The sequence below is a fragment of the Pan paniscus genome, chromosome 5 (assembly GCF_029289425.2).
Source record: "Pan paniscus chromosome 5, NHGRI_mPanPan1-v2.0_pri, whole genome shotgun sequence".
Classification (NCBI taxonomy): Eukaryota; Metazoa; Chordata; class Mammalia; order Primates; family Hominidae; genus Pan; species Pan paniscus.
In genome coordinates this window covers 188,726,873-188,750,963 of record NC_073254.2, presented here as the reverse complement: position 1 = coordinate 188,750,963, position 24,091 = coordinate 188,726,873, and the positions used below count along the sequence as shown (strand labels likewise).

The following is a 24,091-nucleotide window of genomic DNA, read 5'->3' as shown; positions in this document are numbered from 1 at the left end:
CGATCTGGGCGTGCTGGCTCCGTGTGTTTTCCTTGGACAAGTCATCAGTGTCCTGCCACTTCCTGACCGGCCACTAGTCCCGTCCAGGCCTCCATCAGGCCAGACGAAACACCAGACACCAAGGTGAAGCTCAAGGTGACCCTGAGGAAGCGTCTGTGCTCCAGGACAAACAGGATTGTCAGAGGCCTTTGGTCCCCAGACTATCACCTGCCCCAAGGGGTGTTCTCCTTGATTCAGAGCATAGACAATGCATTAACAAAAAGAAAGAAAGAAATGCACAGAGCTGTGGCTGGCAGAGCATAGGCTATGGTAGTACGTGGCCCTCTGGGCATGGTGTGCACGTGAGCGGGGCTATGTGGCATTGTTCACCCAGGGACATTTGTGGAGATAAAGAGAGCACTGGTCCAATCCCTCTTCCAGTTTGAGCAGGGGGAAAATAGGGTTGAGGTTCAGCAGAAGCTGGGGGGCCCTCATCAACATGCTCCTTTACCAGTAAGAGAGGAAAAAGAAATTCATCAACTCAGGATGCTGCATTCCTTGAGAAGCTAATGAAACTTTCCGCCTTGAAGTCTGCATCTCAGCTGGCTCTGTTTAAAGGCTAGCTTTGCCCAGCTAATCAGCATTGTACCCCTCTGTGGCTGCGGATCACCAGGTGGGTTGTGTCAGTGGAGCTAACTCGGCAAGGCTGGCTGTGGAAACTGCACTCACTTTTATATTATTGTCACATAGGGCTGTCAGCACCACTGTGGGTTAAGTCTCAGTTCTTTTAAAAAGGGCTGCTCTGCTATCTTGAAGATAAATCTTGACCCAAGTTTTGCAGGAACTACGGTGACCTTGATGGGCAGTGGAAGGAATCAATCTGTGATTTTTTTAATGGAAATTTATCAACTTTAAATAATTTGCCCAATGTTACACATACAATTTTTTTAAATCTTCACGCCGATAAAAGAATTAAAAACAGAGATTAGCCAAAAGCCAAAGCTGGACTCAAAGCCAGGTAGGGCACACAAGATGCTGTAGGGGCCGGATGGCCCGTGGGGAGCCCCAGACCTCACCAGAAATCCAGGCGGGGTCCTCAGACCTCCCAACCTGAGGACCGTGACAGTGGCAGGTGTGGCTAAGAACAGGTAAGCCTGTGTGTTTTGGAGCTCACAAAGCTACTTGGCAGTGGCCTTGCCCAGATGTGGGGATGAAGGCTGGAGCCAAGAGACAGGTGAGCGGCACCCAGAGGTGATGGGGCCTTTGCCATCTCAGAGGGAGCTATTTTTCACAATTGTTCCATTTCAAACAGCGTGCTCTAATTTTCCTGAGAATAAGCTCACCTGCTGAAATGATTCAGGTTTGTTTTAGCTAAGACACAAGTGAAAACAGATCATTGCCTTTCAGGGTTTTGCAAATATGTATGCTTTCATTTAAAGAGGGCAGAGACGGCACATAAATACATTCTGTTGACTTCTGCCACAGATGAGTCTCAACCACATTTTTCATGTCACCAACATGCATTGACTGAGCTCTTCCAGCAGTGGGGGCGCCCTGGGGGCAGGCAGCTCCTGGGAGACATGACCTTCGGGTGCTGTGCCTTGGGAAGGTCCTCCACCCGCTGAGACGTTGCTTGGATCTTATAAAATGCTTGCGAGTCACAGGCGCCTCACAGGTACTTGAGGATCTCAGCAGCCTCGTTCTCACAGCACACAGCTGGCTGGGGCAGCACAGCTTTGCACCGAGAAAGAGGGAAGAAAACAGAAAGAAAACATGAACGTGCAGTGTGTTCAGTAGGAGCCCCAGGAGCCTTTGTTCCAAACAGAAAGAAAACATGAACGTGCAGTGTGTTCAGTAGGAGCCCCAGATGCCTTCGTTTCAAACAGGGGCCGGCCCTATTAATAGCTGTCTCCTACTGTAGATGAAAAGATGGAATAACCTAAATCCTGTTCATTTTTATGTTTAAGAGGTGGTCTCTATGTATTTCCTGAAACCCTAAGTGAGGAGATGCTGAGGACTTAGGTAAGACGCTGTAATTATCATTTTCTCTAAAGGGAAAGAGACAGCCTCGACATTTTTTCTCAAATAAAAGCACCCAGCATCCAGGCATTTGGAATTTGACCATAATTCTTGATAATGTACTGGTGTGGAACTAGCAATGGAAGTGTTATTTCTCAGGGATAAGAGAACACACAGGTTATGGACATGTTTCTCCCCTTCCTCCTGTTTAATAGCAATTAAATTTCACAGGAGACAGTGCATGTAAGAAAATAAGCTTTTAACTAAGTTGTGCTCATTAATAAACAGCCCATTCAAGAAAAATAAATATTCCTATTCCAAAGAATTCACTATGTGTTAAAAGAACTTGGTTGAGAGTCTTAAAACTAATTCAAGATAAAAAGTACTTTGCTAAATGTAGAATGCAATCAACTGGACATCGAGTGACTTTATTTAAAAAAACCCCCACAATTGCAGGGGTTTCTCATTTCTTTTGATTTCCACGAAGCAGTGCTATTTGCACAGGTGCAAGGAGCCCAGGTGTAAGGAAGTGGTGGGGGGGAGGGCACAGGAAGTGTCTTTGTGGACACCAAGTAGCTCACACATTAGAAAACCAGTCAGACAGACTCAATGGATCAAAGTCATGGTCTATGTTTCTTCTTAATAAATTACTGGGTTTGGGCCAGAAGAAAAAGATTAAAACAAAAACCATTTACAGAATAGGTAAAAGCACTCTTCAAATCTTAACTTGTTTAAAATTTCTCCTTATAATATTGATTAAATACGTCTCTGACTATATGAGATAACGTGGCATAAGAAGACATTAAGGAAATGTTGCCTCTGAAATACATAATTCTTGTAGCTGTAAGATTTGCAAGGCCAGGTGCAGTGGCTCACACCTATAATCCCAGAGCTTTGGGAGGCCAAGGTGGAAGGATCTGCTGAGGCCAGGAGTTTGAGACCAGCCTGGGCCACACAGTGAGACTCTGTCTCTATCAGGGGTGGGGGGAAATTAGCCAGGTATGGGGGTGTAACAAAATAAAGTGCACAATAAATGAGCACCTGTGGACCTAGCTACTTAGGAGGCTGAGGTGGGAGGCTCACTTGAGCCCAGGGAATTGGAGGTTGCAGTGAGCTATGACTATGCACCAGGGCACTTCAGCCTGGGCAAGTGAGACCTTGTCTCAAAAAAAAAAAAAAAAAATTCTCAAAAGTGCACACTTTCTAAATAATAGGCCAAGAGAAAATAGATGGCATCCACGTGTTTGCTTTCTTAGTGGGAGGTGCACACAGGAAGAAATGAGATTGAACAGAAGACAGGGCAGCACTGGCAATGAGGCCCAGTGCGTGAAGAGCCTGCACAATTCTGAAAGTCACTGGGGACAGGTGGGAGAGGGGCTACAGACTCAAGCCTGTTTTAAAGAATCATTTCTCCATTTTAAAGCCTGGACTTCCTCAGATTTCAGAAAACAGGGTCCTACTCTTTTAGAACACAGAACCTAAATCTTCCAAGCAAATATGGAAATCCTGTTTCAGAGCCTGCAATACAAAACTTAAATGCTAAAGGAAAACATAACTTTCCACAGGACATTTTCTCCCAGAGACGGACATTTCATTCAGTCATTCATCCGGCATCTGAGAGACGGACATTCCATTCACTCATTCATCCGGCATCTGAGAGATGGACATTTCATTCACTCATTCATCCAGCATCTGAGAGACGGACATTTCATTCAGTCATTCATCTGGCATCTGAGAGACAGACATTTCATTCAGTCATTCATCTGGCATCTGAGAGATGGACATTTCATTCAGTCATTCATCTGGCATCTGAGAGGCAGACATTTCATTCACTCATTCATCCAGCATCTGAGAGATGGACATTTCATTCACTCATTCATCTGGCATCTGATGGAAGTTAGCTGCACCACTTTATATGTATTTTAGAAACCCTTAACTTCAGTATTTTATTGTCTTCGACTTCTTGCTCCCGGTCTTTAAGAATAAAGCCTCATGTTTCCAGTTAGCTCAAAAGTCAGACCCAGCTTGAACTGAATGTATTAAATAGTTATTAAGTGACCCCTCTCTGTAAAAGGCATTCTACCAGCCTCCAGGAGGATGGGATTTTGAAGAAGAGCCTGCCCTAGTGAAGCTGAAAATCCAGAGGGCAGAAATGTACATCCACAAATGACCGCGCTGTATAAGGAAGAACACAGGTGCCTGAGCGGCTCAGAGGGAAGATTAGTCAAAGCTGATTTGGGGGGATATCTGCTGCTTCCTAAAAGATGACCTAAGGCAGAGGTCCCCAACCCTGTATTCATCTGTATTTACAGCCGCTCCTCATCGCTCACATTACCCCCTGAGCTCCGCCTCCTGTCAGATCAGCAGCACCATTAGATTCTCACAGCAGTGTGAACCCTATTGTGAACTGCGCATCTGAGGGGTCTAGGTTGCGGGTTCCTTATGAGAATCTAATGCCTGATGATCTCTCACTGTCTCCCTTCTCCCCCAGATGGGACCATCTAGTTGCCAGAAAACAAGCTCAGGGCTCCCACTGATTTTACACTATGGCGAGTTGCATCATTATCTCATTATATATTACAATGTAATGATAGAAATAAAGTGCACAATAAATGTAACGTGCTTGAATCATCTGGAAACCATCCCCCACCCACCAGTTCATGGAAAAAATGTCAAACATTCCTCATGCCGAAAAGGTTGGGGACTGCTGATCTAAGGAACCCAGAGAAGCTGGATGAGAAGCCATGTGAGCTGGCATCCCAGGGCAAATCCACAGACGTGGATGTGTCAAGGCCAGCAGTAGGAAGAAATCGGAAAGGATGCCACTGAAAGCAGGCCTCGTGTGTCATCGTGGTGGCCAGTGCCTCTCAAATTAATGTACTGGCATCACTTGAGGACCTGAGGAGACCGGGGTTCAAACAGAAAACAAGGAGGTGCTGGGCTCCTCCCTCTGGCAGAGGATTCTGGGGAGTGTGCTGTCCTCAACATGACACAGATGAGGCCAACGAGCAAACTCTGCACAGGATCTCACCAATTTTGTGGTGCGTTTTTTTGATCCTCCCTGATGCACTAGACTGAGTCACAGATGCTCAGTTTGGGGGCATTAACATTGGGCTCTGGCCACCACAGCCTCTGCGGGGCACTGAGCCGGCATCATGTCCCTAGCACAACTGGGTGGTGCCGCTGGGCTCTGCACCAACAGGGGAGAGTTAATGCTGGTTCTGCATTTTTCCACCCGTGCAATCTCTGACACTCAATTTGCTAATTGTAAAATGAGAGTAATAATACCTTGTCACCTTTGAGGTAGCTGTGAGGATAAAATAATGAGCTCTTCCATATGTGGACGAGTACCATGAAGAAAATCACCATGCGGGGAGGGCATTTGCTTCCCAGCCTCAGCACAGCCCTGCTGATGGAGGTGCCTCACAGGAGCACGGAGACTCACCAGGAGGAGCTCACTGTGGAGACGTGACGTAAGTGCTCTCTGCTCATTTAGAAAACAAGCAAGGTGGCCAGGCATGGTGGTTCACACCTGTAATCCCAGCACTTTGGGAGGCCGAGGCAGGCAAATCACCTGAGGTCAGGAGTTCGAGACCAGCCTGGCCAACATGGCGAAACCCCGTCTCTACTAAAAATACCAAAATTAGCTGGGCATGGTGGTGGGTGCCTGTAATCCATCCACATGGAAGGCTGAGGCAGGAGAATCACTTGAGCCCAGGAGGCGGAGGTTGCAGTGAGCAGAGATTGCGCCACTGCACTCCAGCCTTGGCAACAAGAGTGAGATTTTGTCTCAAAAAAACAAAAACAAAAACAAAAACAAAAACAAACAAACAAAAAAAACAAAAAAGGCCAGGCACGGCGACTCACACCTGTAATCCCAGCACTTTGGGAGGCCAAGGCAGGCAGATCACGAGGTCAGGAGATCAAGACCATCCTGGCTAACACAGTGAAACCCTATCTCTACTAAAAATACAAACAATTAGCCAGGCGTGGTGACACACACCTATAATCCCAGCTACTCAGGAGGCTGAGGCAGGAGAATCGCTTAAACCCAGGAGGTGGAGGTTGCAGTGAGCCAAGATTGTGCCACTGCACTCCAGCCTGGGCGACAGAGCGAGACTCTGTCTCAAAATACAATACAATACAATACAATACAATACAATACAATACAATACAATACAATACAATACAATACAATAATAAAATAAAAATAAAAAAAGTGAGGCATGAATCAGAGACACTGGGCGTCAGCTTTTCAAAGGCAGCTTGTCTTAGTAAGTTTAAGAGTCTGAGTGAAATAACTCAGTGAGTTAGGAAAGTGTTGATAATGTAGGTCCCATCGGCATTCCTGACCCCCTTTTGCCTTTTTGTTCTATTTATTGGGTACCCATAGGACCTTAAAACCAAGAGCAAACGATTGAATGAGATGAATTTGTTTTAATCTGCATGACTAGATTACAGCCACAAACCCAATAAATACGCAGAAGGTGGCTGTGGGCAGATGCAGGGCATGGAGGGCCATCGGGCTGGCAAGGCTCTGTGGTCGAAGGGAACATGCTGACCTTGGCGATGGCAGAAGAGCAAAGTGACCAGGGATGTGTATGGAGCCATGTGAGCTCTGGTTTCTTCACTTGTCCAATGGAGGTGACAACAAGGATTCCTGTTTCATAAAGACGATCGTGAAAACAAAATGTGATAGTGCACAAGAAAGTGTTTGGAAAAGATATGAAGATGTTATTTGCAAGCAGCCCTTGGAGCAGAGGTCCTGCTTATCTACCATTTAAATGAATATAGGGTATGTTTGCCATTTCAACTCTACTGTGTGAGCACTAAGGGATCCTCTTGCTGGTGATCATTTTCGAAGAGAAAATGAGAAGTGTGCAGTAAAAAGGGAGCTAAATTAGAAGTTCAAGAAGAGAGAGCAGGTTTCTTCAGGAAGCCTGGGAAAGATGGAGGCAGATGCAGGAAAGAGGGCAGGGGCTCAGCCCTGCACAGAGCTGCCAGAGTGAGGTATCTGCAGCCAGCGGGAAGACCCAAGGGATGTGCAGGAGGATGTGGCCAAGGCGAGGCAGCCCCCCTCAGGACCAAACGCCTGGAGACGCTCCCACCTTCTGTGGGGAACCAAGACGGGCCTCTCAGGATGCACACACAACCAAGCGAGGCTGAACCCCAGCCAACCCTGGGTGACGCTGTTGGGTATGGAGATCCCAGAGGAAAGCAGGAGCCCTGAGGCCGTGGTTGTTTCTCTGTTTACCACACTGCCTTTATTGTTTTTTAGTGGACCTGGAACTTTTTATAAGTGCATTTACCAATGCTTTACTGGCTTTTGGTCCCCTGACCCAGGATTTCCTAGAGTTCTTGGTTCCATCTTCCCCCCACCTCACATTCTGCAGAGTGGGCACTTCACATTCTGCAGGTTCCTGGCCCCATAGCGAGGGACGGATGATGCAGGTTCCTGGCCCCACAGCGAGGGACGGATGATGCAGGTTCCTGGCCCCACAGTGAGGGACGGATGATGCAGGTTCCTGGCCCCATAGCGAGGGATGGACAATGCAGGTTCCTGGCACCGCAGCGAGGGACAGATGATGCAGGTTCCTGGCCCCACAGCGAGGGACGGATGATGCAGGTTCCTGGCCCCATAGCGAGGGATGGACAATGCAGGTTCCTGGCACCGCAGCGAGGGACGGATGATGCAGGTTCCTGGCCCCACAGCGAGGGACGGATGATGCAGGTTCCTGGCCCCATAGCAAGGGATGGACAATGCAGGTTCCTGGCACCGCAGCGAGGGACGGATGATGCAGGTTCCTGGCCCCACAGCGAGGGACGGATGATGCAGGTTCCTGGCCCCATAGCAAGGGATGGACAATGCAGGTTCCTGGCACCGCAGCGAGGGACGGATGATGCAGGTTCCTGGCCCCATAGCGAGGGATGGACAATGCAGGTTCCTGGCACCGCAGCGAGGGACGGATGATGCTTTATTGTACTTTTTGCTCTGCAAGTCTCTTCTCCTTTTCCAAAACATTTATTTTGTGTTTATTTTCCTTCCCTGTCTCCACATCCATGTTAATTTCAATGACGAAAATGGATGTTTTTCCTCCCCGTTAGTAATTTATGAGATAGTTTAAGAAATCTCTTAGGTTATTCATTGTTCCAATCCAGTTTTATTTGAGATTCAGTAAGAGCTCTGTTATTCTAAAATTCTTCCTAATAAGATATGATGAGGATGGTGTTACCTTAATGCAATAATTACCTCTGGCAATGACAATGGAAGATTATCCTTAGCATCCGGCCACGATTCTTATGGGTCAGAGGTGTTTAGAGGCACAAGGTAGATTGTACAAGTCCCCTATGAAATACTGTAACACAGCTGAACTTCCCCTCTCATAAGCAATGCCCACTCTGTTGGAGAGTCTTGTCATGCTTTTGGTCACTTAAAAGGGTTCCAGGGGGTTCATGCAGCCTCAGGCACCATCCTCATTGCTTTAGCTACAAAAGTGCTTCTTATCCAGGGTCCCAGTGAGAATCGAGATGCCCCTGGATGAGTGTGAAGCACTCATGTGCGTCCTTGGCCGCCACTGTGGAGCAGTACCCTTGTAGACGCGGAATGCATGGGCATGGACTCTAAGCCCAGTGCTCCTGAGCCCATGGACGGTACCTCCTCGGAGGTAGAGAAGCTTGTGCACCCACATGGCCTTGGAGTCCAGCAGTGTCTGGCCAGAGCTGCAGCTCAGTGAAGAGTGTTGTCTTCAGAGGCACATTCGCGTAGCCGCCCGGGGTCCCTACAGAATCACCGGGGCAAGTAGCAGGGCCGAGAGAAGGTGTTGGAGAAAATGAGTGCAAGAACACGGGGCATGACCACGCGGAGACCCTACAACACCTCCGTGAGGGACCCCGTCAGGTGCCACGCGTGAATGCTGTCCTTCCACCCGAGTCAACAGGAGACCCGCCAACACCAAGTACAAAACACCTCCAGCATTCAGAGTTCCCTCTCCTCCTACTTCAGTCTCCCCTTCTCTGGCTCAACCCTCTTTGGATGTCATCTCTTTTTTCTTTTTCTTTCTTCTTCTTCTTTTTTTTTTTTTTGAGACAGAGTTTCACTCTGTCATCTGGGCTGGAGTGCAGTGGGGCGATCTGGGCTCGCTGCAACCTCTGCCTCCTGGGTTCAAGTGATTCTCCTGTCTCAGCCTCCCGAGTTGCTGTGGGACTACAGGGGCCACCATGCCCAGCTAATTTTTGTATTTTGGGATGTTGCCCAGGCTGGCCTCGAACTCCTGTGCTCAGGTGATCCACTTGCCTTGGCATCCCAAAGTGCTGGGATTACAGGCATGAGCCACTGCACCCGGCATGGACTTCATCTCTGTTAGCCTCTTTCCCTGCTCACAGCTTGAACACTGAGCACCCGGGCCAGGCATTGTTCTAAACACTTTACTGCATTAGTACCTTTAACCTAACAATCTTCTGCATTAAATGCTATCATTAGTCCAATTGTGCGGAGAAGAACATGGAAACAGAGTGATTAATTAACTCACTCCTTCCTGATTGCACTGCTGGTCAGCGTGGGACCCCAGGGCCAGTCTGCTCCACAGTCCCCTACTGGTTCTAGTTAAAAAAATGAAATGTGTAGCTCCTCACGGGCTCCCAGTGGAAAATTACAGGATGACTGGATATAAAGTAGTAGTTTCCAATTGACATAAAAATATACGCACTGGAAATACATAAACTTATTTCCTTCACATGTAGAAGACAATTAACACTTTGGGAGGCAATACACAGCTGGAATTCTCTGCTGTAGGCATATAGGGAAGAAACTGATCTGACTTCTAACCTGAAGGTTTGACTCTCATCACTGCCCCATCTGCCGCACACTTCATAGCTCATGTATAGCTCATCGGTCTCTGGGCTGCAACTCACAAAAGATCAGATAAACTCCGACCTTTACTGATAGCAAAAGCAAACATGCTACCTGGGGAGTGATTACCCAGTGACAAGATTACAGAGGTTAAATGAGAAGTATCTGAAAATAAAAGTACAAATCAACCATGAAAGTAAGTATGAAGCACACGTTGGACTGCGGTTCCCACATGCCCAACGGCACCTGGAATCCCAGTGGCTCTCAGCGGCAGCATGCAGCACCATCTCCCGGGCAATGGATTCCCATCTCCACCCCCAGAGACTGGCTCGTAGGTCTGGGAGGACCCAGGGTTTGCATGTGCAGTAGACAGGCTATGGGCCCTGGCCGTCCCCCCAGAGACTCTGGGTCATAGGGCTGGGAGGACCCAGGGTTTCCATATGCAGTGGACAGGCTATGGGCCCTGGCTGTCCCCCCAGAGACTCTGGGTCATAGGGCTGGGAGGACCCAGGGTTTCCATGTGCAGTGGACAGGCTATGGGCCCTGGCCGTCCCCCAAGAGACTCTGACTCGTACGGCTGGGCGGACCCAGGGTTTCCATGTGCAGTGGACAGGCTATGGGCCCTGGCCGTCCCCCCAGAGACTGGCTCGTAGGGCTGGGAGGACCCAGGGTTTCCACGTGCAGTAGACAGGCTATGGGCTCTGGCCGTCCCCCCAGAGACTCTGACTCGTAGGGCTGGGAGGACCCAGGGTTTCCATGTGCAGTAGACAGGCTATGGGCCCTGGCCGTCCTCATGCAACACAGTCACATGTTGTGGCTCTCTCACCACTCAGCCCGCAGCAGGAAGGGCGATCAGAAAAGAGCGGCTCCCCTACCATTCCAGGGACACAGACAACCCCAGTGACCTGACCTCTTTTACTGAAGAAGTAGCTCTGTTTTTATTACAGTATATAATTCACATATTCGCTGATAGCCTGGACATTTTCTGGCACAGCTAAACTACCCGCTGGACAGACACCCTTTCCCTCTCTGTCCTTAGGGTTCCCTGGAATAGTGAATGCGTTTGCTGATGAAGTGACATTTTCAAAGGCATTCAGCCAGAGTTTCTTTTCTGAGGCTCTTGCTCATTTCAAAGCATTTAGAGCAAATTACACTAAAATACATGTTACAGAATATGAGAGTAACCTGGAAAGCCAGGGAAATGCATCCAAACGCCGAGATACCAGATAATTTGTTTCTTAGCCAAACCTCAGTGGAGACTGTGTTATTCGGTGAAATCATTTCCACTGAGAGGCATAACTGAAGGATTTAAAATAGGAAACGGAAAGGCAGATCCTTGCTGGAAACAATATGTCCGAGAGGCAGCTCCACAGATCACCTGTCTCCCACTCACACTGGTGAAGAGAAACGGCTCCCCTGTATGGGCAGCGGCCGTGCAGTCCCGTGGGTTAAAAGTATGACAAAATGGCCCAGTCGTAAAGGTCAGGGGCCTCTGATCTCTGCATAAAGTCCAGGCAGCCTCCAGCCCTATGTCTCCATCTAAAGGCAGTGAGACCTCATTTTATTCTAAATATCACCTATAGCCCTTCAGCACCCCCCATCATCACAGTTCTGACTGTGTCCATTTATTTTGCTTTGTGGGGGGCAAAACGTGGTTGTAAGGAGACCTCAAAACTAAGAATTCTTAGCTGCCAATGCAGGGCCATGATTGAATAACCCGAAAACCGAGTTTGTCTCTCACTTCATCTGAGCCAGGTTTTCCTGACAAGACCATGGGCTCCTAACGGGGATTTGTCCCATGAATGTCCAGAGAACGGTACATTCCTGGGGCAGGCCTCTTGCTCCCACTCAGGACTCCTAGGAACCTGCTTCCCCCATCACTGAGGGATCTGCGTGCCCACTGCCCGGGTGGGCAGGAGGGTCCCTGGAGGAGAGAGGGCACTCAAGAAGACCCCACCTCCATCCGCATTCACCACCACATGCCACGGAGGCCACAGATATCTATGAAAGGAAGGGCGAATTCTTTTCTCTGTAATAAAAAGAGCTGGATCCCCTTTGCCCACACCTGGGGGCAGGTGCAGAGGCCATCCCTTTGGGAAGGGATGTTGTCAGGGCTGGAGGCTAAACGGAGCTGCTCACAGGGTCACCCATGAACACACGAAGATGCCAGCCCAGGCACCTCATTTGACCATGCACAGCTGAGGCTCCCAGTGACCACGGGGCTCCTCTGCAAGGGAAGGAGAACCCAGTCATGGGCTTGGGGCCCGGGCCCTGCCCTCCATTCCAACCAGGGCCCTTAACCACAGGGCCAGGGCTGGGCCTTCTTTCCCCAGGACGGCAGCCCCAGGGCTCTCGCATAGCTTTACACTCACAGGCTTTGAGATGAAGGGGCGGGCCTGGGCCACAGAGCCCCCTCTAGCCCTCTGCTCAGCCTTCCCCATGCTTGCCGGGGCCGCATCTTCCCCTCGCCTGGAGGAGAGACAGTGGGGGCTCCGGTCAGGCTCCTGTTCCCCTCTCACCTTGGGTCACGCATTAAAACAGATTCTTTGAATTTTCGACAGCCTTTGTTTACACTATGCGATAGCCCAGACATGGAATCCTTCCAAGAGAATTCTCCCCACAGTCCTCTGAAATGGAACAACTGAAAAGCCATCACACCCCACTCAGAAGGGTCCCCATGCTGAGGTGCACAGTGCAATCTTGGAGATGGGCAGGGAAGGGCTCGGGAGGCCCCAGGGTGGGGGCCCTCACCGCTGCCTCCTGCAGTCCTTCACCTGACACCTCTCAGGCCGCAGCCCCGTCCAGGTGCCGGCCAAGGAAGAAACCTCTCAGAAAGAAAGGACCTCTCGGGACAGAACTCGAGGGCTGGGGCGACAGGCGATTGGTCCCGTCTGGAACTCCACCATCACCCCCGAGCATGGGTAGGCTTCCCCCAGGCTTGGACAGTCCAACACACAAACCATTAGCCACATGAATCTATTCACGTTTAAATTAACTAAAATGAAGTAAAATCTGAAGGCAGTTGCTCATTTGCTATGTGTTGAGTCCTCATGGCCTCCTGTGCTAGTGGCTGCTGTCTGGGACAAGGCAGCTCATAAATCATTTCCATCACTGCAGACAGCTCTTCCAGACAGTGTTATCTAGAAACAGGGATTGCAGGGCAAGCACTCCCCACCCTGCCTTCCCAAACCCCAGTGTTTTCCACAAAATGCCCAAGAAACAAACAGTTGCAACAAGATGAGTACCGAAAAGCTTCCAGGCTCTGTGACCAATCGAACAAATCCTAAATGCCAAGCAGAGTAACTTAAGAACAGTGTCTTGAAATTCACACTTTTAATTACAGAGAAAATAGAAACACCTTAATTACAGGAGGATGAGAAGCTTGGAGACTTTTGTGGAGGGAGTACAGAGGATTTTGAGGGACTTCAAAGGTATTTTAGACATTAATAGAAAAGAGCGAGGAGGCGAGAGGAAATGCATGCAGGGCACCCATAGGCTTTGAGGCCTGAGCTCCCAGCTCGGCCTGGCCCTGACCGCTCATCGGTGAGGAGGCCAAGGAGGGCAGGGCGGGCCGTGTGGGTGGGTGAACGTGCAGGTGGATGAAGCCACCATGGGGAACTGCACAGGTGGGTGGAGCCCCCAGGTGAACCCTGCAGGTGGGTGAGGCTGCCAGAGAACCACGCAGGTGAGTGAAGCCGTGAGCTAGCAGAGCCCTGTGACCCGGGTCACGCCTGTGTCCTGTGGCCAACGGGGGCAGGCAGTGTGGGAGTGGCAGACGCAGGCCTGAGGTGTTTGCGGAGCGCTGCTCCCCAGGAGTCACCTGGGCTTTCTTTAAAGTTTCACCAAACGCTTCCCGGGCATTGCGAACTTCAGGGCTGTCACCACAGCAAACACACACTCATTTATCGTTCGGGAGGTGCTCACAGCATCCCACATCTACGATCTGTACTTTATAGAAAAATTAAATGTGACAAAGAGATAGAATTAAAAACTCAGGTTCCCAAGGAAAATGTTGGAGCTCTGGAAGCGACCCCAGCGGTGGGCACTGGGAGCCGCGGACAAGGTCACCCTGGCTGGCGTCAGCTGGTGGCTGAGAGAGGAAGTGAAGAAGATCCACCTGCCACGGTGGGCTTTCCACAGGGCCTCGGTTAGAGGGGGGTAGACCCGCAGAGCGACCTACACCTGGGCCACAAGGAGCCTTTCCCTTGGCCGGAGGTCCCTCCTTTGTGACTCACTCAGAGCAAGACAAAGCCTGGTCTGCAGGAGCCCACGTAGGGCGCAGGAGCATGGCTTTCCTGGAACCACTCTGAGCCAGGAGGTGTCTGTGTCCTGAGCCCACCCTGTTTTGCTCTTATCTTAGACCCTCTGAGAAGGGTCATGGTGTGAGCAGGTTCCCTGTGGGTTTCAGGAAGGTGCCAGGGGCAGGGCCTGGAGGATGCAGGCATGAGGGAAGGGGCAAGGCCGAGCGAGGTGAGCACACCCTGGCCCAAGGGAGGTTCCCTATTCCCCAGGAACTGCAGGCAGAGGGAGGCCTCAGCCAGGATGGTCCATCCCAGCCCTCCCAGGCCCAGTGGACTTAGACCAGGCTGTGATTCCATCCCAGCAGCTGGGAGCGAAGTGGTGCCCGCCCTTCCCAGCCACCTCCCTTGCCCTTCAGCTGCTGGGATGGGGCTGCTCCAGCCAAGGGCTCACTCTCACTCCCAGCCCTTTGGGAAAGAATCGCAAAACCCCAGTATGAGGAGAGGTGCATTTCTCCATTCACGTCTCCTCCAAGTCTTAGGCTTACCAGGAAATCAGTGACACTCTAAGCAGCACAAGTCAAGGGGCACTGCCCGCTCATTTTCGACGTGCTTAGGAAGTGATCCCCTATCTTGTTGGCTGTGAAAATGCATAGAAGAAAATGTTTGCTGTGTGTGTTCATTTATCCAAAAAGATTCTGATGGGCACTTTAGCCCTAGTAAAGTGTTTCGGCTAAAGCCAAGAAGAAGTCTATCTAGGTGTTAAATTCAGAAAAAGAGGAGAAGGAAGAAGAGAGGCAAAGTATTCACTCTTTTCACGTATTTACTGGTTGGGTGCGCATTAGGTGCGTGTCTGCTGAAACCTAAAGAGACCAGCTTATCACATGCCTGCCCTACCACTGAACTACCTGAGCCCAGACCAAAACTTTGCCATGTCCTAAAGAACGCTTGCACTCAGAGTGTGTAGAAGGAAAGCTGCTCTTAGCTTTGCCGTGTCATGAAGAATGCTCGCACTCAGAGCGTGTAGAAGGAAAACTGCTCTTAGTAACATCTGGAATAACCATCTAATACACTTGCCAAGATTCAGACCAATATGCCTGGAATAATGTCAAACCAAGAAAACAATGAGGTTTATGATGGAAACAGAGAAAAGACTTCAGGATCGTTCCAATGGCATCGGAATGATCCCACACTCATAATATTTTAAGGTTACCAAATGCACTTATGAAAGGTGGCTACCACATAGAATCTAATTTTGTTTTTTGAAGAAAAACTCCTCTGGAAGTTATTCTTGGCAGACACTGAATAGCAAGAACCAATTAAAATAGAAAAAAATAAAGACAGTTAAAAACTAATATGTCGGATGAAATAAATATTCAGATGAAATTTATTTTCTTGGCTGTCATTTAACTAAGAAAAGGAAAACTAGGACTTATACACTTTTTTGAAAAATAAAATCATGTCCGCAATGTCAACTTGTTTGTCAAAAGCTAATTTTAACTACCTAGGATTTAATATCCCTAAAATGTTGATATTAATATATCAAATTAATATAATTTTAAGTTGCAATACTATTAGACAGCCAGATCTTATCACAGTGGTTTCCATTCTGAAGATATCTTGGCCTTTGTACTTTGAACATCATTTTCTGAACAGTAACAGTTTTCCTTCGCTTCTGGAAACTTGTCACTTACTTTGCCATCTACACATCATTCACAAAACATTTGCCTTCATCATCATGCAAAGCTACAGAAGATCTTGTACAAAGTAAGATTATGAAGGGAAAGGAATTAAGTTTTTAACAAATCCATACTTATGCAGATAAATGTTCAAGTCAGTTCTTTAAATAAATCACTTTTGAGGCCAGGTGTGGTGGCTCACACCTGTAATCCCAGCACTTTGGGAGGCCGAGGCAGGTGGATCTCCTGAGATCAGGAGTTCGAGACCAGCCTGACCAATATGGTGAAACCTCGTCTCTACTAAAAGTACAAAAATTAGGCAGGCATGGTGGCGTGTACCTGTAGTCCCAGCTACTCAGGATACTAAGACAGGAGAATTGCTTGAACCCAGGAGGCAGAGGATGCAGTGAGCTGAGATCCTGCCACTGCACTCCAGCATGGATGACAGAGTAAGACTCTGTCTCGAAAAAAAAAATCACTTTTGAGCATATCTAAACATTCCAACAATTTAGTCTTCATTCAAATTTGTGAACTCTTCCTTTGAAGCTACCTTCACAATGTATGGAGAGCTCAAGGAAAGTCAGCCTTACGACGTCATGCAGTGATGCTGAAACAGATTCCATTCGATCCTAACAAACCTACAACACAAGGAAGAGAAGGCACATTTCTGTACTCTATAGATGGCAATATTAAAGCCAGAGAAATGCAATGTCTTGCTCAGAGTGACAAATTATTTTGTGGTGGTGGGAGAGCGTCAGGACAGGTATGTGCCTCTGGTCACCATCCACATTTTGTCCTGTGAGACAGTGCTCTCTCTAAAATGTCATCAACCTCGTAGGTCACGTCATCTTGAGACTGAAAGAAAAGTTGATTTAGAGAAACCTACCTCACACTGCAATACTTTTTATTTAATCATGTGGTAATAACTATGAAATTCATAACAGATGCTTGTGTGTATATTTTCTGCCACACTTTTTCACCCTTATCACTGGACTGAGTTGTTGGTTTTGAGTGACACCTGTAAGAGTGACTTTGTGAAGTTGAGATTGGTCAGATTTGATCAACCCATTGTTGTGCGAATTTGTCCCTTGGCCTAGGGCTAGCAAGCTGAGAGGTGGTAGAGCTTCCTTTATGTTTGCATAGTTCTTGCTTTGAAAATAGAAGGTGAACTGAAAACTATGGAAAGGTAGGTGGGTGTCTTGTGGATTAAAAATGAGCATCATGCATGTGTGTGTGTGCCTCGTATCTTGGAGAGGATAGGGCCAGCCAATGGTATTCTCATGTGCTTGGCAAATTGAAACTTCCATTTTAAATACAACTGACTTTTCTCATTTAGATAGGTAAGTCCTATATTTTTCCTTTCAAGAGAAATATTCCCTTCAGATACAACCTGTAATTTCTCTTCCATGAATAAAAAATTGGGGAGACATTATTTTGTTTAATTAAGTGCATTAGTAATGCCAGATGCAGACCAGTAAGACTGAGCCATGTTCAAAGAAATTCAGAATTAGGAGACTTCCTTCTAAAGTGAGAAAATGAAATGTATCAAAAAGAAGAATGGGGCAGAATGTATGGGTGGCTCGAAAATGGTTAAAAATAATATTTCGATGCAGTTAGCGATACCTGCACTTATTCCAGAGAGAAGTTAAGATGATGAACAGCACAGTTCACTCTCCATGGGGTTTATCATTTCTGCAGTTAAGGTTCCCGCTTAATTTTAACTTATAATACGGCCAACAAGCAATCTCTTTAAAAATAACAAAATAAAATCACAATTAAGTCAACTCAATGGCTCTTCTGTATCTGTGTCTGACAAGAGTAGACACATTCCCACAGCTCATGCAGATACTTTAAATAGAGTATCAAATTAATGTTTTGGTTTAAAATTTTATTAAATAGTTTATTGTTATTATCAATAATGTTTTTGATCTTTACATACGCACAGGAAGCTCTGGCTGACTGGTGGGAGTTGCCCAGGAGGATCTTACAGCTGAATTGATCCCAAATACTTATTTTAAAAGATGCTCCATGGGTGACATCACCATGAGACCAAGCAGTCTTCACCTTCCAGCCGCCAGAAACTTCTCAGACTGCCATGAGGTCTTGGAGACCTCCTTTCCTGATTCTTCTCTTGACTCTCATCCCATGATTCGGATGTTATGGAAACTAACATCTTTGCATTATCTTAGCATCCAAAATTTCACCTGTGAGAGTTAACTTGTGATTTTAATAAAAATAAAGTTAATGTCTGTTCAGCATCATCTGTCTCTTGCATCCTCATAGTTCAAATTCTCCAGCTTCCACAAGACCAAGATCAAAAACACGGCATTACTCAGGAGCATGGAAGCAAGGCTGGCGTGAGCAGCATGTGCAGTGATTTGCATGAGATGATGCAGAAATATCTCCCGCCATCAGGAATGACCTCTCCAGAGTCCTACGGGGTCACCTTTTAATGAGAGAGACCAGCCGCCCCCGCTGCCCCCCTGCACAAGATGATGCAGAAATATTTCCTGCCATCAGGAATGACCTCTCCAGAGTCCTACGGGGTCACCTTTTAATGAGTGAGACCAGCCGCCCCCGCTGCCCCCAGCTGCCCTGCCGTGTCTCAAGTCATGCATGGGCACACCTGAGCAGCAACAGAGGGCTCACCTCCACCTGCTGCCCCACTCAGTGCTGAGCGGGAATCCAAATCCCAAATGCAGCCTCAGCCCAGACTCAGCCACAGTAAGCGTGTGGTCAGAATGGAGGGCGTTGAAGACAGGAGATGTCCCAACAGATGTCAAGGTTGTTCCAAGGAGCCCTGAGCCCTGGCATCATGGCAGGTGCACTGACCTGCTGTCTCTAAACACCCAAGGTGTCCACATGACATTTTAAAAATCTCAATTCTACCCCTCAATCCACTGATAAACCTAGGGGCTTGCAAGGAGCAATTTCTAAGATCCTACCAAGGCTAAATCCTGAAATCTCACTTGGCACACCACTTTGCTTCCGAGTTGCCACTGTGAACTTGAAGATGGGTGGGCGTGCAGGCCATCAAGGGGTGAGTGAGAGTCAGCTGCCCAGTGAAAGGTCCCCTCTGGAGCCCACCTGGTGTGACAATGCCTTGTATGCTGCGCGCCTTGACGAGACACAAGAAAATATCATGAACTTCAAAGAAAGAATGATGGCTGGAGTCTCTGTCTTCCTCCCTGATATATTTCATTCTAAAACAGTGTGATCCAAGGAGACCCAGACGATTTGATATATTTCATTCTAAAACAGTGTGATCCAAGGGGACCCAGACAATTCGATATATTTCACTCTAAAACTGTGATCCAAGGGGACCCAGACGATTTGATATATTTCACTCTAAAACTGTGATCCAAGGGGACCCAAACAATTTGATATATTTCACTCTAAAACTGTGATCCAAGGAGACCCAGACGATTTGATATATTTCACTCTAAAACTGTGATCCAAGGGGACCCAGATGATTTGATATATTTCATTCTAAAACAGTGTGATCCAAGGGGAACCAGATGATTCGATATATTTCCCTCTAAAACAGTGTGATCCAAGAGGACCCAGATGATTCGATATATTTCACTCTAAAACAGTGTGATGCAAGGGGACCCAGACGATTCGATATATTTCACTCTAAAACTGTGATCCAAGAGGACCCAGATGATTCGATATATTTCACTCTAAAACAGTGTGATGCAAGGGGACCCAGATGATTCCATATATTTCACTCTAAAACAGTGTGATCCAAGAGGACTCAGATGATTTGATACATTTCATTCTAAAACAGTGTGATGCAAGGGGACCCAGATGATTCCATATATTTCACTCTAAAACAGTGTGATCCAAGAGGACTCAGACGATTTGATATATTTCATTCTAAAACAGTGTGATCCAAGGGGACCCAGACGATTTGATATATTTCATTCTAAAACAGTGTGATGCAAGGGGACCCAGACGATTTGATATATTTCATTCTAAAACAGTGTGATGCAAGGGGACCCAGATGATTCCATATATTTCACTCTAAAACAGTGTGATCCAAGAGGACTCAGACGATTTGATATATTTCATTCTAAAACAGTGTGATCCAAGGGGACCCAGACGATTTGATATATTTCATTCTAAAACAGTGTGATGCAAGGGGACCCAGACGATTTGATATATTTCATTCTAAAACAGTGTGATGCAAGGGGACCCAGACGATTTGATATATTTCACTCTAAAACAGTGTGATCCAAGGGGACCCAGATGATTCGATATATTTCCCTCTAAAACAGTGTGATCCAAGGGGACCCAGATGATTCAATATATTTCACTCTAAAACTGTGATCCAAGAGGACCCAGACGATTCGATATATTTCACTCTAAAACAGTATGATTCAAGGGGACCCAGACGATTTGATATATTTCATTCTACAACAGTGTGATCCAAGGGGACCCAGATGATTTGATATATTTCACTCTAAAACAGTGTGATCCAAGGGGACCCAGATGATTCGATATATTTCCCTCTAAAACAGTGTGATCCAAGGGGACCCAGATGATTCAATATATTTCATTCTAAAACTGTGATCCAAGAGGACCCAGACGATTCGATATATTTCACTCTAAAACAGTGTGATGCAAGGGGGGACCCAGACGATTTGATATATTTCACTCTAAAACAGTGTGATGCAAGGGGACCCAGATGACTCAATATATTCCACTCTAAAACAGTGTGATCCAAGGGGACCCAGACGATTCGATTGAGAACCTGGGTCCTGATCTCTGCCTCCTGCGAAAATGTCAGTTTTCTCTGCCTCCCACCCACAGTGCCCTGGCTTTCAGCAGATGGATGCACCCTGCAGACTGCCAGGAGTGGAGACAGGCCAGAAACAGGTGCTCTTCACAGCCTCAGGAGGAGCTGCCCTGTGACAGACCATCTCACACCTGCACCCTCCAGAACTGAGTGAGTTTCTGTCTGAGCCACCCAGTCTGGGTATGTTGTTACAGCAGTCCAGCAAACTCATGCAACTGGCACCCTCATAAGAAGAGAAAACAGACACAGATGGGCACAGATGGAAGAGAGGGAAGACAATGTGAAGACATGGGGGGAAGCGGCCGTGGGAGCAGACAGCTGCATCTGCAAGCGGAGGAATGCCAAGGAGTGCCGGAGGCACCAGGGGCCAGAGGAGACCAGTGGGATTTTACCCAGAGTGCAGGCCTGCAATCACCCAGATTTTGGACTGCTGGCCTCCTGAACTGGGAAAGCATAAGTTTCTGCTGTTTCAAGCTACCCATTTGTGATGCTGTGATAGGGCAGCCCCTAGAACGACTGCAGATGTATTGCCTTGCTCTATAACCGGAGAGAAAAGCAGTAAAATACTCCTCCTCAAATATTACTCTAGAAATCACCATTACCAATAAACTATGCTGTCACATAAAATTCCCCAATCAGAATGATTGTAGCATTTTACTGCTTTACATATAGAATATGCATGTAAATTGCCAAAAAAATACTTAAAAGGGAACTACATCAATGTATAGATTGTGTGCCCTGTATGTTTTTTAATCAAAAGGTAATTTTTGACTAGGCACAGTGGCTCATGCCTGTAATCCCGGTACTTTGGGAGGCTGTGGAGGGTGGATCACCTGAAGTCAGGAGTTTGAGACCACCTTGGCCAACATGGTGAAGCCCCATCTCTACCAAAAACACAAAAATTAGCCAGGCATGGTGGGGTACCTGTAATCCTAGCTACTTGGGAGGCCAAGGCAGTAGAATCGCTTCAATCCAGGAGATGGAGGTTGCAGTGAGTCAAGATCACACACTGCACTCCAGCACCTGGGCAACAGAGCGAGATCCGTCTCAAAAAAAGAAAAAAGGTAATTTTTAAATTAAGTCAATATTTAATTCTTTCCTACAATACAATAATTTTCGGTGCATGAGATAGCTCAATAAATACTAAAATGCACCATATAGAAGCAATTCCCAAATACTGTTGGCACAGCATCTCATATATTCTGAAATAAAGACTGCCTTGCCCATCACCCTGATGAGTAGTCAATCAAGTTGACTAATTCATAAGCCAAATATGAGTCGTTCCTGTCCACTGTCAGTTTATTGAAGTTGGAGCTTTCCCCATCCGCAGCTGAGATCAGAACACGGGGGAAAGTAGAATTTTAAGGGGCCCTGTGGAGGTGCAGCTTTGCCGGGGAAAAAGATTTGTCTGGAACCCAAGGTTTCAGAGCAACCAGCAACAAGAAGCAGGGGGACGTTTGAGTGCTGAGACGGCCACAGGGCAGAGGAGAGGCTGGGAGAGGAGCCCAGAGGCCAGCGAGGGCCATGTCACTTAATTCTCATGTTATCTGCAGTTCCCTGGCCAGACATCATTACACCAAAAGGTTGCAAAGGCCCTTCTAATGAGTGAGGGGATGGAGTATGTCTCTCTGCATGCTGCCCAGCCCTTGGCATAAGATAACCAATGCGTTGGTTTATGATTTTCTTCCAAGAAGTGACAAGCCTATGGAGGCTAAGCTCCTACCCTGGACTTCTACTTGGTAATGAAAAGTCAGAAGACATGGATTTGGATAGCAGACAGTTGGAACTAAGAATATGTTTTTTTTTTTTTTTTTTTGGTAAAATGCCGTTGAACCACAATAGAATGTGAACAAACAGAACAAGCCAGATAGGTTTTCATATCATCAGCCTCCAAAACAGTTACTGATCCATTGGTGAATCGCAGTTGGTTTGGATGCGCTCACAGCCAGTGCTGGCTTGGGGAAGGGAGGTCATCGGAGCCAACTCCAAAATTAATGTGATAAAGAACAGCGCTCTTCCATGTAAGAATATGCCAAATCAAACTTCCCATCTCTGCTGCATGGCTTATTACAAATTTTGGGGAAGAAGTAGCAAAGAGAAGACATGGTGCAGTCCTTTCATGATTTTATTTCTTTTTTCTCTCTTGAGTTCAATTGCACAAGGGAATGTGTGGGTCCTTTGCAAATGTTGGAGTGCAAAGCTTCCGTGAAGCAGTGTAGAGTGTGTAGAGAAGGAAATGACGTGAGTATTCAATCTACAAGGCTGTTGGATGGATAAAGTGCTGCCTTGAGAATTTAGACATCTAGCATTTTCTTTTCCAGTTCTGCCACTAGACTTTGTATTCAGTGATTTGGGGAACAAGATTATATATCTATGCAACTCCTTTACTTACTCATATTTGTTCAGCTGACATTAAGTGAGCCAGAAACCATGCTGAACCAGGGACACTAAGACAAACAGTCCCCACAGTAAGAAGTAGAGAAGATAAATTATTATGATACCATACACAGGAACCGTACGAACGGTACATATCGATGCAAAAGAGAAGCAGCAGAGGAAGGAATTGCATAACCCTTGCCCCTATTTCTCACCATTTTCTGTGACTCAGTTAAATATTTGCAGTTGCTCATAACATTACAAAATAAATCTATTAGACAGAATACTTTTGAATTTGATGAAGTCATAGGAACCTATAAGGGAGAGTTTAGAAATTTATTGCTAATCCATGCATGTTGAGATACAATTCCCCTATCACACAATTCATCCATTCAAATTGTACAATTCAATGTTTTAAATTTATTCAGAGTTCCACAACACTATTAACACAATCGATATTAAAATTTTTTTTCATCATCTCCCCCCCAATAAAACATAGCTATTAGCAGTCACAGCCCCTATTTCCACACAACCTCCTCAGCCCTAGTAAATGATTAATCTGCTTTCTTTCTCTATAGATTTCCCTATTCTGGGCATTTTATATAGAGACTCATATGACATGAGGTCTTTTGTGACTAACTACTCTCAGTATAATGTTTCTGAGGTTCATCCTTGTTGTAGTGTGTATCAACACTTCATTCCTTTTTATGGTCAAATAACATTCCGTTATGTGACTAGGCTGCATTTTATTTATTCATTCACTGGCTGATGAATATTCAGGATGATTTCACCTTTTGGCTGTTCTGAATAATGTTGCTGTGAACATTTATGTACGTGTTTTTTTGAGGACTTTTGCTTTCAATTCTTTTGGTATACACCTAGGAAAGGAATTACTGGTTCATAAGAGAACTCTGATTAAACTTTGGAAAACTGTTTTCCAAAGCACTTGAACAATTTTACATTTCTCTCCAAACTATATGAGGGTTTTTCCATATCCTTGTCAATACTTGCTATTTTCTGACTTTTTAATTCTAGTGTGTATGAAATGCTGTTTCATTTTTTTTTCAATTATTTGTATTATGGTAAAATACATACAACATAAAATGTACCATCTTAACTATCTTTAAGCGCATAGTTAAGTGATATTAAA

General features: G+C 46.6%; 1 protein-coding gene across 2 annotated transcripts in view; it reads right to left on the bottom strand.

Moving 5' to 3' along the window:
* Positions 1 to 24,091, bottom strand: part of SMOC2 (SPARC related modular calcium binding 2) — a 236,946-nt gene that overhangs the window by 165,988 nt on the left and 46,867 nt on the right. The window lies entirely within an intron of this gene.